This window comes from Dama dama, chromosome X (genome assembly GCF_033118175.1).
Source record: "Dama dama isolate Ldn47 chromosome X, ASM3311817v1, whole genome shotgun sequence".
Classification (NCBI taxonomy): Eukaryota; Metazoa; Chordata; class Mammalia; order Artiodactyla; family Cervidae; genus Dama; species Dama dama.
The window spans coordinates 24,863,835-24,875,115 of NC_083714.1; the positions used below are offsets into that span (position 1 = coordinate 24,863,835).

Consider the following 11,281-nt stretch of genomic DNA (forward strand, 5'->3'; position numbering starts at 1 on the left):
TGGAGGAGGGCATGACAACCCAATCCAGTATTCTTGCCCGGAGAATCCCCAGGGACAGAGGAGCCTCATGGGCTACAGTCCATGGGGTTGCAAAGAGTTGGACACTACTGAAGAGTTGGACTGAAGTGACTTAGCATGCACACTTGCAAGTAGGAAAAGATTATAAACCAAGAAATGGAGTTTTGAATGTAAAAGGCAAGAAAAAAAAGTCAATTCTAAGGCTATTAAAAGGTTTGAAAAATATAGAAAACTTGGCCTTTGGATTTTTTTTTTAATTCATCAGGCTATGGGTCTTTGGCTCGAAGAAGAGAAACTTGTTATAGAAGGACCTTCCCATTTTGGAATGGTCTTTCTTCTTCCTCCCTCCTGGTTCAGATCTGACCTATTACTTAAGGCTTATCTCCTCTAGGGTGTGTTCAGGACCACTCAAGACCATGAAGATTTTCCTGGTTTTCAGAGTTCCCTTCACTTCCTGGTTGCCCCTTTTCATTTACTGCCCAGCCTTGGGATCTGTTGTGTGTTGTCAACTTGTCCATGAATTGGGATTTACTTGCCTCATACCTGTTGATGTTTTGCAGTTCATCTCTAAATTGTGTCTGACATTTCTTTTTGCACCCTCCAATCTGGTAGCATCTGACACCATGTGTGCCACTCGGTAGGAGCACACTCAGTACTTGCAGAGTGAATGGAAGGATTTCAGACAACATGATGGAGCTTTGCTTGAGAAACACAAATACTAAAGCTTCATCAAGGGATAAAGGGGAGAATGAACCTAAAACACATGCTTATAGTCACCAAAATAGTCAAGTACTTGGGAGGTGGGAGGGGGGATCAGGATGGGGAACACATGTAAATCCATGGCTGATTCATGTCAATGTATGGCAAAAACCACTACAATATTGTAAAGTAATTAGCCTCCAACTAATAAAAAATTAAAAAAAATAAATTAAAAAAATTAATAAATAAAATAAAAATGAAGTGTGCAGAGTTCTGTGTCTTCCCAGTAGCTTTTAGAGAATTACAGTGAGCCAAAATTTTTTATTCTCATTTATGAGAAACAAACCCATTTCCATAACTCAACTTCCATTTTCAACACTTTCTTTCAATTCCAAACTATGACTCAGGCTTGCTTTATTTCTGGCAGCATGTCATCTTTTAAACAGGGAGTGAAAAGAACTTGGAACAAGGACTTCCAAACTTCCCTAGTCCTTCGATAACAGTCCCTCTTAAGTGCTGAGGGATAGCTGTTTGTGTATTCACAGATTACATCTGCTGTTATACTGGCCCTTACCATGGGATCCTTTTCTTTCTTTGTGGATTTGATAACTGACCCCATATAATTTCATTTGTCAAAATGTATCTTACCCATTTTCCCTTCCCCCTCATTCTTCCTTTGAAGCTATACCTTCCCTGATTTTAGAGTGTGGGGGACTACGAGTGGGTGGCAATTGATGCCTGCCTGGGCTTTTTAAGTACCAGCAGCATTATTTCTATATTTTTTGTTCTGCCACTGAAAATGCCTCGGCCCACACATAACTAGTTCTCATTCTCTTCCTGTTCCCCCCACCCACAGCATCCTCATGCTCCTCCTTAAATGCCTGTCCCCCTTCTCGGAGGCCACTTTCCTTCACAGTTCCAGAATGGTTTCATTCATCACTGTCACAGTCCCTGTCGATGGTAAACTCTTCCATCTTATCTGCAGCCACCAGTAAATGAGTTTGCATTTAATATTGTAAAGAGCTTTCTTTGTTTCTGACATTTCTCCACCCACTGATACTTGCACTTATGTGGCTTGCTGTCACCTTTTTCTCTGCCAGTTGGTTGGCAGGAACCAATATTCCCCAGAAAAGGCAAGAGGATCATCCTGTCACTCAGGAAATCTGTCTAATTTTCATCTGACTTTGATTACAAGTGCTCACTTTCTTCTTTGGATGAGAAACACAGATTTGGGAAGAAGAAAAACTTACGAAGTTGCCAGAGGAAGCTGAAAGTTGCAAATGACTGGGCTGGACACTAGGAAATTTTCGATTTGAGTTCCTGCCATGGGTTGTTGACTTAACTGTTGTGTGTGCATGCTCAGCTGTGTCTGACTTTTTGTGACCCCATAGACTGTATAGCCCACCAGGCTCCTTTGTCCATGGGATTCTCCAGGCAAGAATACTGGATTGGGTAGCCATTCCCTTCTCCAGGGGATCTTCCCAACCCAGGGATTGAACCTGGGTCTTCTGCATTGCAGGCAGATTCTTTACCACTGAGCCACCTGGAAAGGCCCAGTTCTGTGTAAATTACTTTCTCTGTGTCCTTTCTGTGCTATAGGAATGATGTCAATTTTGGCACTGAGTTGAGGGGCAAAAGTTACAAATACTGTGTTTTGAAAACACAAAGAGCATTGACAAAAGTGATGTCATTTGCCGAAAGCCTGCTGTGTGCAAGAGTGCTAGGTGATATGCACACATGATTTTTACTCCTCAAGACAACATTGAATAATGTTGGGGCTTCAAGATACTCAGTATCTTGCTCATAAGCACACAGCTCGTAAGGGATGAAAACAAGAATTTTAACATAGATCTGTCTGGCTCCAGAGTTCACAGTCTTATGATGATTTTGCTGTACAAGAATCAAGGTGATACAGAGAGTGACTGAGTTTTCTCAGTGATTTGTGTCTCCTCTTGCCTTGCATTCCTTTAGGACATTCACTGATACTGGGCTGATGTGTGTCTAGGAATGTCTAGGGTTTGAATTTCAACTCAGCCATTACTAGCTGTACAACTTTGGGCCAGTTATTTAACCTCTCTGTGACAGTTATCTGCATGTGTAAAACTGGGCTGATAAGGGATGTTAACAGCCCCTCTCCCATAAATTTGTTCTGAGGCTTGAAAAATTAACCTATAAAGTACTTTGACTTAACACATTGTTATTGCTGCTGCTGTTGTCACTAAGTTTTGTCTGACTGGTGATGCTATCTAACCATCTCATCCTCTGCTGCCCACCCTTCTCATTTTGCCTTCAATCTTTCCCAGCATCAGGGTCTTTTCCAATGAGTCAACTCTTCACATCAGGTGGACAAAGTATTGGAGCTTCAGCATCAGTCCTTCCAATGAACATTCAGGGTTGATTTCCTCTCGAATTGAATGGTTTGATCTCCTTGCAGTCCAAGGGACTCTCAAGAGTCTTCCCCAGCAGCACATCAATTTTTCAGTGCTGAGCCCCCTTTATGGTCCAACTCTCACGTTGTAAACCCTCAGTGATAGTTAGCTATCTCCATTGTCAGCCATAACATTATTTCGTCACAGTACTTTCTCTCCATATCTCCTCTTTGGCTGATTGACCATGATTCAAATATATTGTTCCTTTCTCACTTACTGAAAAACAAAAAAACTTATTCTGTGCTTTGTTTTCAGAGGGCTTTACTACATTCCAAGGTGACTAATAACTTCCAAGATAACTCATTCTGGAGTATTAGTAGATAATTTACTTTTAACTTAGACTTTCTGATGACTCTGTTCTTTAACTCCAAGAACTAAAATAATTTAGTGTCGATTTCAAGTTTTGATGCTATGAACCTGACTGGAATAAGGGGTGGAGTGGGTTTTGGTATAATTAGGACTATTTGTTGTTCAGTCCCTCAGTCATGTCCAACTCTTTGTGACCCCGTGGACTGCAGCATACCAGGCTTCCCTGTCCTTCACCATCTTTGAAGCTTGCTCAAACTCATGTCCATTGAGTCACTGATGCTATCCAACCATCTCACTCTCTGTCATCCCCTTCTCCTTCTACCTTCAATCTTTCCCAGCATCAAGGTCTTTTCTAATGAGTCAGCACTCTCATAGCTTTGACTATATGGACCTTTGTCAGTAAAGTGATATCTCTGCTTTTTAATATGCTGTATAGGTTTGTCACAGCTTTTCTTCCAAGGAGCAAGCATCTTTTAATTTCATGGCTGCAGTCACCATCTGCAGTGATTTTTGAGCCCAAGAAAATAAAGTCTCTCACTGTTTCCATAGGGCTGTAGCATGTTGTATTCAAATTAAGCAGGGCGTCATATCTTTTTTGCACTTTTATATCATTTTGCATTCCATTTAGCTTCCTGGTAAAATTTTCTTAGGATTACAATAGCAAACACTTACATAGTACCTGTTGTTGTTGTTTAGTTACTAAGTCATGTCCAACTCTTTTGCAACCCCATGAACTGTAGCCTGCCAGTTTCCTCCATCCATGGTATTTTCCAGGCAAGAATACTGGAGTGGGTTGCCATTTCCTTCTCTATGGGATCTTCCTGACCCAGGGATTAAACCTGCATCTCCTGTTTGGCAGGTGGATTCTTTAACAGTGAGCCACCTTAAAAGCCCACCAATGGAGTATTAGAAACACTAAATTAGAAGATGGATAAAAGACTTTTGCCATACATTGTTCTCAACACTACATATTATCAGCCTCAGAAGTTGACATTACCCTCATTTTACAGAAGCTAAAAGCACAGACAAATTAATGTAATTTGCTCAAGGCTAAACACCTAGTATGTGGTAGGACTGGGGTTTGAGGCCAGGCTGTACTTAACTACTACATTATATTTCCTCTATTTGAAGAAAAGGTTGTCTTGGCTTTTAAAATAAGTTTGAAAACTAGCAGGTTGTTAGTAATGGAAATTTAGGCCATTGATTTATGATGAGAAAGTTGGGTGATGTCAGAAAGCTATCACCCTGAGACTGTAGTTTATATTGTTTTAACATTTCATTTATTCTTTCATAACCAATAATGTAATTCTCAAGCAGTCTCTGCCACCAGGTAGTGAAAGAGAGTTACAGGTCATATGATTCATAAGTCTTGAGGCAGAAATCAAAATGTCTACTTGCATTTTTAAAGCTAAAATACTTTAATATAAGTTTTAATATAATACTTATATTAATACAATATTATTATTAATATAAAAATTGATATTAATATAAGAACCTATTATTGATATAAGAAACTATATAAGATACTCTTACATAATAAGAGTTATATAAGAAACATATTAATATATGAATTATATTAATATAAGAAACTCTTAATATGAGTTTATTGAAATTAACACAATAAACTCAATATTACTATATTAAAGTTAATTAATATTAATATATTAATGTTAATTTAATATAAGAAACTCTTAAATGACATGAACCTTAATTTTTTAAGAAGTCCTTATGTGAGAGTTGGACTATAAAGAAAGCTGAGTGCTGAAGAACTGATGCTTTTGAACTGTGGTGCTGGAGAAGACTCTTAAGAGTCCCTTGGACTGCAAGGAGATCCCACCAGTCCATCCTAAAGGAGATCAGTCCTGAATATTCATTGGAAGGACTGATGCTGAAGCTGAAACTTCAATACTTTAGCCACCTAATGCAAAGAACTGACTCATTCGAAAAGACCCTGATGCTGGGAAAGATTGAAGGCAAGAGGAGAAGCGGACAACAGAGGACAAGATGGTTGGATGGCATCACCGACTCAAAGGATGTGAGTTTGAGTAAGCTCTGGGAGTTGGTGATGGACAAGGAAGCTTGGCATACTGCAGTCCATGGGGTTGCAAAGAGTCCGACATGACTGAGCAACTGAACTGAACTATGGAGCATAATCAAAATGTCTAACATATGATCTCTGCACACTATGTCATAACAAAAAAGTTGACAGAATAAAGGTTGTCTCACCTACAGAGAGAAGACTTATGGAGATAACTCTCTTCAAATATTTGATCATCAGATGATTATCAGCAGGAAGTGGGGCTAGGTTGCTCTCTTTTGAACTGAAGAGCTGAGCTAGAACTAATATATAGGAGTTACAGGGAAAGCAGATTTTGGCTTATCATGAAAATCTTCCCTTATAAACTTGTTTGTTCTTAATTAATGAAGCAAATTTCCTTATGAGTGTTTTACAATGATAACGATATTCTTGGGGAAATCAGACTTTCTGAGAAAGAGTTATCTGGGAAACCTTCATAGTTAACTTTCCTTATTTATTATTAACTGTACTCCTTCAAGTCTTTAACATTTAGTTCTAGGAGAAAATTGTCCCTCTGTACACCCTTACACCATTTATTGAGTTATTTTTAATTCTTAGATCTGTCTTAATTTGAGCTTTAGCTCACTACTGAATAAAAAGCTCTTTTCTGTGGTCAGTGGCTAATGCTGTCCTTTCAGGTGGTCTCTCTTGTGTGTTCTACCCTTTGCCTTCTGTCTTACCCTGGAAAACCCAAGAGACTTAATCTTTAGACCTGTTAGAGCACTAAAACCCCACATCCCCCCTCATACCTGGAGAAGGGAGAGCATCTATCTTACTCTCTTGGCTGGTTAACTGAGCTTTTGTTGTCCCAGTATTTTCCCTGAGCAACTATTTAAAATGGAGGGAGATAGGATTATAAAGTGACAGATTGTAAAGGAACAGAAAATGGAACAGAATTTGAACTTTTAAGAATCACAGCATGTATACTATCTATGGTGAAACAGATCACCAGCCCAGGTGGGATGCATGAGACAAGTGCTCGGGCCTGGTGCACTGGGAAGACCCAGAGGAATCGGGTGGAGAGGGAGGTGGGAGGGGGGATCGGGATGGGGAATACGTGTAAATCTATGGCTGATTCATGTCAATGTATGACATAACCCACTGAAATGTTGTGAAGTAATTAACCTCCAACTAATAAAAAAAAAAACACATTAAAAAAAAAAAAAAAGAATCACAGAGTGGACCTCGATGTGTATAGCCCATAATCACTTCTAGATATTTTCCTGTTTTGCTTCTTTAGACTTGGGCAGTGACTCATCACTATCTTGAAAAGCATAGTTTTGTTAAATGAAGAACTCTCTTTTTCTGAGAGGAAAGCAAACTTCAGTAAAAGCTCTTAAAATATGTTCTTCAAGATAATGCTGAGGACGTCCCTGATGGGTACAGTGACTGAGAGTCCACCTGCTAGTGCAGGGGACATGGGTTTGATCCCTGGTCTGGGAAGATTCCATGTGCTCGAACACCACAACTAGAGAGAGAGTGGCCCCTGCTTGCCATAACTAAAGAAAAGCCCACACACAGCAACAGAGATCCAGCAGAGCCAAAAGTAAATAAATAAACAAGTAAAGATAATGCTGAGACAGTTGAGGGTAGAGATGCTGTATCATCTGCTGTCTCTTCTGGTGTAGTATCAAAGATTCCCTCAACTTATCAGTTGTCAAATTTTAGCATCTCATGACAGATAAACAAACACTTCGATGAAATGCTTAGTAAGAGATGGTATCCTGTGTATCAAACTGGAAGCTACTGAGACTGTAAATAATTTAAGAAATCACTCTTAGAATTATACAGTAGTTTGTTGGTCGAGGCGCCTTCACTGTATTGCAGATTCTGTTTTATATGAAGTCAAACCAGCTCCTCCCTCTGAACCCTCAGTTTTCTGTTGGATATTTTATTATTATCTAATATGTATGGCTAAATATTATGTCCCTCCAGACTCACATCAGAAAAGAGGACTAGATGCATCATTATTTTTTTTTTTTTACTAACCACACTAATGAGTCGTGGATAATAAAGAGAAATTAATCTTTCAAAGTAAATCCCATTTTACTGAGGGTTCATCCAAACTATAAACCTTTAATTGGATCTGTTAAGCAATAGTCCATGTTTTTCTACTTGGAGTTCCCACCTTTTGTTTTCCTGCTTGCCATCTAGTCTGGGAGCTAAGGAAGCCAAGGGCAGATCAGGGAAGAAGCCGCCTGGAGCCCAACTAATATCTGATTGGTCCAGCCTCTCCTGAATACATGAGAGATAACTGAAGAATTCACACAGAGTTGCTTTAAGGGGAGAGATGATTGTGCGCTTTTTTTTTTTTTTAATCACTCGTTGCAAAGTGGGGTTTGGAAAGTAGGGGAGGTGGTGTTATAATAGCTGCGGGGAGTGGTATTTCATTTTTTATGAGTCAGTTGAGAGAAGCCAGCTGCTTCTGAGCTACTTCACTCTTTCCTGCACCTGTGATAAGGGAACCTCTATTAACTGGAATGTTGGGGTGTGGGAAGGAGGAAAGCATGGAAGGTTCTCATTAGTGGGTTTTTTTTTCGGGATTACTTGTAAATTTGTTTTTTTTTCCCCCCTCTTTTGGTTAAAATTATTTCCAAAATGTTTGAATGATTACTATGGGTGATGTATCTTATCCTGATTATACAGATGAGGAATCTAGAATTAAGAGAAAAGAATCTGTACTTAAGAGCTTAAGTACATTTTCTAAGGTCATATAGTAAGGAAATAGAACAACAGTGGTCTGAAACCAAAAGGTGTTCCTCATGCTGTTTTCTTTGCTGCTTGATGATCATATTAAGGCTTAAGACTCCATTTTGGTGTCAGGAACAACTTGAGTGTTGAAGTTACTGTCCTTTATTTGACTGACTATCTTGCACATTCAGGTCATTGAATACAGACTGTTCATAGAGGCTTCCTAAAAGGGAGATTGTTGTTGTTGTAGACATTATTGCATAATAGGAACAGGATACACATGCACACTTTAGTGTTAAAGAAAATCATTGTCCTTTGTCAATAGACAAGAGAAAATCCCCACACTTGTATGACAGTATTTCTCTCTAGGGTTGCAAAGTCTACTTTACAAAAGTTCAACGACCACTTAAAGTTAAATACCCTTTCATACTTTAAACAAAAATTAAAATGATTTCACTAAGAAGTCAAGGCCTGCTGTAGGAAATACCATGAGAATACTCAGAGACTTCCCAGTCCTAACCAGTCTATTTTTTTTTGTACAATGTATGAAGTATCTGCATTCCAGATACAGTGTGATCAATGCAGTAGAAATGTTCCCAAGAAGTTAACTAGTGAATATCAATTTTTGTTCATTGAACTATTGTTAACTTGTGCTTATGAAGCTATTATAAAAATCCTGTGATTAATCCATTTTATAATAAAGCAAACAAACCCCCAATTGAAGTGTTTTTATAAGTTTGTCTTTGTCTCTTGAACAGCTTAAGGTGGAGCAGATCAACACACACAAACTCTGGACAGTCCCTCAATGACTGCAGTGGGGTTTGAACTTTTATTTGAAACTACAGTCATAAATGCTAAGGGACATGTGGAGGAAAGAAGAGCAAGATTCTAGGAGAGGCTGTCTTGCCTCAGCGATGTGACCAGTATGGCTTGTCTGTTTTCTTGATAAGAAATGGCAAGTGAAGTAACTTTTGGTGTGCTGGATTTCTGAGAAATACTGTGGGGATTCTGATTGTAATTCAATTAGATCGGGCCAGTGAAACATTTTGTGATTAAAAATATAGTACAGAGTACCTGAGTAGAGTGTGTTGGGTGAAGGAGAGTGTTTAAGACCTGGTTTAGAGGGAAATTCCAAGGGGAATCCTGTAATGAAACTGTGGGCAGTTGCCCCCTTCTTTGCTGGAGCCATATATTTTGGTGGCTATGTTTGGTAATTGCAGGCCAAGTCTTTAATTGAGAACCTGTAAATTGTAGGGGAATTCAGGTCTTCATTTTGGTTCTCAAAACTGTATTAAATATGAACTCACTGATGGAATGAAAGATAACTAAGATTAAATTTATTGTATTTCACCTGTGTAATGAGAAAAATTGCATAGTTAATAAAGGAATTCTGGATGTATAACTATATAATGATACTTAACCCTTATAACTTGAAGCATTTTGTAGATGATAATTTTCATAGCAATATAGTGAATGAAGAAAGCATTATTGTAATTGATAGGAAGAACCAACTAAAATGTCACAAAGGGTATCTACACTTAGGTTTCAAAATTCTCTTTTGGCCCTTTGGGCACATCTGGTAAAGCATTAGCATCAGTTAACTTGTTTAGCAAAGAAAAAAGCAATCAGTAAATTCTTTTTTAAAATTATTTATTTAATTGGAGGCTAATTACTTTGCAATATTGTAGTGGTTTTTGCCATACACTGACATGAATCAGCCATGGGCGCACATGTGTTCCCCATCCAGAACCCCCCTCCCACCTCCCTCCCCATCCCATCCCCCAGGGTCATCCCAGTACACCAGCCCTGAGCACCCTGTCTCATGCATGGAACCTGGACCAGTGATCTGCTTCACATATGATAATATACACGTTTCAATGCTACCCTCTCAAATCATCCCACCCTTGCCTTCTGCCACAGAGTCCAAAAGACTGTTCTTTACATCTGTGTCTCTTTTGCTGTCTCACATATAGGGTCATCGTTACTATCTTTCTAAATTCCATATATATGCATTAGTATACTGTTTTGGTGTTTTTCTTTCTGACTTACTTCACTCTGTATAATAGGTTCCAGTTTCATCCACCTCATTAGAACTGATTCAAAAGCATTCTTTTTAATGGCTGAGTAATATTCCATTGTGTATATGTACAACAGCTTTCTTATCCATTCGTCTGCTGATGGACATCTAGGTTGCTTCCATATCCTGGAAACAGTGCTGTGATGAAAATTGGGGTACACATATCTCTTTCAATTCTGGTTTCCTTGGTATGCATGCCCAGCAGTGGGATTTCTGGGTTGTATGGCAGTTCTGTTTCCAATATTTTAAGGAATCTCCACACTGTTCTCCATAGTGGCTGTACTAGTTTGCATTCCCACCAACAGTGTAAGAGGAAACCCTCTTTTCTCCTCAACCTTCCCAGCATTTATTGTTTGTAGACTTTTTGATAGCAGCCATTCTGACCGGCGTGAGATGGTACCTCATTGTGGTTTTGATTTGCATTTCTCTGATAATGAGTGATGTTGAACATCTTTTCATGTGTTTGTTAGCCATATGTATGTCTTCTTTGGAGAAATGTCTGTTTAGTTCTTTGGCCCATTTTTTGATTTATTTTTCTGGAATTGAGCTGCATGAGCTGCTTGTATATTTTTGAGATTAATTATTTGTCAGTGGCTTCATTTGCTATTATTTTCTCCCATTCTGAAGGCTGTCTTTTCACCTTGCTTATTATAGTTTCCTTTGTTGTGCAAAAGGTAAGTTTAATTAGGTCCCATTTGTTTATTTTTGCTTTTATTTCTATTACTCTGGGAGGTGGGTCATAGAGGATCCTGCTGTGATTTATGTCAGAGAATGTTTTGCCTATGTTTTCCTCTAGGAGTTTTATAGTTTCTGGTCTTACATTTAGATCTTTAATCCATTTTGAGTTTATTTTTGTGTATGGTGTTAGAAAGTGTTCTAGTTTCATTCTTTTACAAGTGGTTGACCAGTTTTCCCAGCACCACTTGTTAAAGAGATTGTCTTTTCTCCATTGTGTATTTTTGCCTCCTTTGTCAAAGATAT

At 38.7% G+C, this 11,281-nt stretch overlaps 1 non-coding gene across 1 annotated transcript; it reads right to left on the bottom strand.

The window, feature by feature from the left end:
• Positions 1–2,195: 2,195 nt before the first annotated feature.
• TRNAC-GCA (transfer RNA cysteine (anticodon GCA)) lies at positions 2,196–2,266 on the bottom strand. The gene has a single exon. It is a non-coding gene; the product is annotated as a tRNA-Cys (tRNA).
• Between the last annotated feature and the right edge of the window lie 9,015 nt (positions 2,267–11,281).